The sequence below is a fragment of the Gracilinanus agilis genome, chromosome 1 (genome assembly GCF_016433145.1).
Source record: "Gracilinanus agilis isolate LMUSP501 chromosome 1, AgileGrace, whole genome shotgun sequence".
Classification (NCBI taxonomy): Eukaryota; Metazoa; Chordata; class Mammalia; order Didelphimorphia; family Didelphidae; genus Gracilinanus; species Gracilinanus agilis.
Window position 1 is genome coordinate 533,362,587 of NC_058130.1, and position 2,074 is coordinate 533,364,660.

General features: G+C 31.5%; 1 non-coding gene across 1 annotated transcript; it reads right to left on the minus strand.

Moving 5' to 3' along the window:
* Window positions 1–413: 413 nt before the first annotated feature.
* On the minus strand, window positions 414–519 carry LOC123232758. The gene has a single exon (XR_006505268.1). It is a non-coding gene; the product is annotated as a U6 spliceosomal RNA (small nuclear RNA).
* Between the last annotated feature and the right edge of the window lie 1,555 nt (window positions 520–2,074).

The following is a 2,074-nucleotide window of genomic DNA, read 5'->3' on the forward strand; positions in this document are numbered from 1 at the left end:
TGGAATTATCACCTGAGGCTAGACCCGCTCTCTTGCAACTGGAATTCCACTCTGCAATTTCAGTGTCACAGAACATAGGGATTAAGTGACTTTTTCATGTTATCACAGAAAATCTTGGAGGTAAGATTTGTTGGCAGATCTTTCTCTCTCCAAACTTGATACTACATCTTTTATAAAATATGACATATTGAACTTGTAAAATGGAAATATTTATTGAAATCTTGATTCTGATAACAATCATATGCATATTTTTCAAGTCATTTAAATGTTTCTGAGCAGCCTAAGTTTTTTCACCTATGAAATCAAGATATCTGTTGTGGTTTAATAGGTATTTTTCTTTTGAAAATCACATACATACATTCATGGGGAAGATTTTATTTTACTTGTTACAAGTAATAACTTTTCAAATAAGTAAAAACATGGAGCACTTTATGAATTTGCATGTCATCCTTGCCCTGGGGCTTTGAAGTCTTCTGTGATTCATTCCAATTTTAGTACCTGTGCTGCCCAAGCAACCACAATGGGAAGTTTTTCTTTGTTTTTCCCCTTAATGAAAAAAGAAAATCCTTACTATCAGAGTTATTCAAGAGTGGAATACATTGCCTCTAAAAGGACAAGCAGCATAGTACAGTAGAAATGGTGTTGGAAGCCTTGGGCTCCTTTTCAAGATAATTGGTGTAGGAACATATTTTGATTAAATGAATTAAAATTAATGACAAGATACATATGCTTGAGATCCTTTCCTAGCTCTAAATCTAAGGTCTTCAAGAAGAGGACAAATTATCATTTTTAGTTATGTTGTAGCCGATATCCTTTTTTGCTCATGAGTTTGATGAGATGATGCTGAGGTCCTTAAAACTTAAAATTCATTGGTTCTACATTATGTGTAAACTACTTTAGAGACTTTAAAATTTTCTATTCATGATAGTTATTTCATAGTTTCATAGATTTAGAGCTCAGGGGGATTTAAAAAGTTATCTATTCAAACGTCACCCTAATTTTGTTTAAAAGGAAAATGAGGCCCAGGGACTTGTCTTACTTCCATAGATATTAAATGGAAGAGCTAGGATTTATCATTAATTCTTCTGGCTCTAAACCTGGTGCTTTTCCCCACCGTGTCAGACTGCTTTTTAGTAGTGTAAAGGATGGCAATTTTGTCATATTCATATTTCTCTGTATATGCAAATATGCCATTTAGCTTTGAATTTATAAAATGACATTGGAAAGTTTTCTTTGTAATTGTCAACTGTTACCTAGAATGGCCTTTCTTGGATTCTTTTTACTTTGAAAAACTTGGAAACTTCTATCTAATAAAAGAAATAGTTTGATGTACCATATATAATTCATTTTTAAATTTGGCTTTTTAATTGATTTAAGATTAATAAGTGTTCATTTGCTATCAAAGAATGGCACTAAACTCTGGTTATGTCAATAGTGAAAAACCCAACTATTGGCTCTGAAAAAATATTACTATGATTTTCATGTTTCTAACTATTTTTATAGACTACAAATAACTTTTGAATTTTAGAACAACTGAGTCAAAGTGGCAAAGTTCCTTAGGAAAAGTTGATAGTATAGTTTAAAGTGGCCAATATATTCAGGTTTTATTTCCAATTCTTAAGAACAAAATTGTTCTCATCAATAACAAGGTTGAACCAAGATTTAATGGGCATGATGGTCATAACAGTCTTTTTCAGAAAAATGCACCCAAAAAAGAATGAAAAAGAATGATTGACATAAAAGCAAATACAAGAGGACAGGGAATAAACTCAGCAAGAACAAGTCTTGGTAAATTTTGACATTAAAAACTATTCAAAGTGACAATAACCTCATCATTTGTCGACATTGCCTTTTATGTAAAATATACTTACATCAAACCTTTAGTGACCTTTCCCCTCAACCCAAAGAGCATTAGGATTTGAATATGCCTAACAATGAATTTGGGTTTTAGTTATGTTTTAATCTGATGATGACAGCAGTATCTAAAAATTTGGAGACTATAGAGTATCACTATCAAATCTTTAGTCTATACTAAATTACTATACTCCTATTATAGGATTAATGTGCCTAAAAC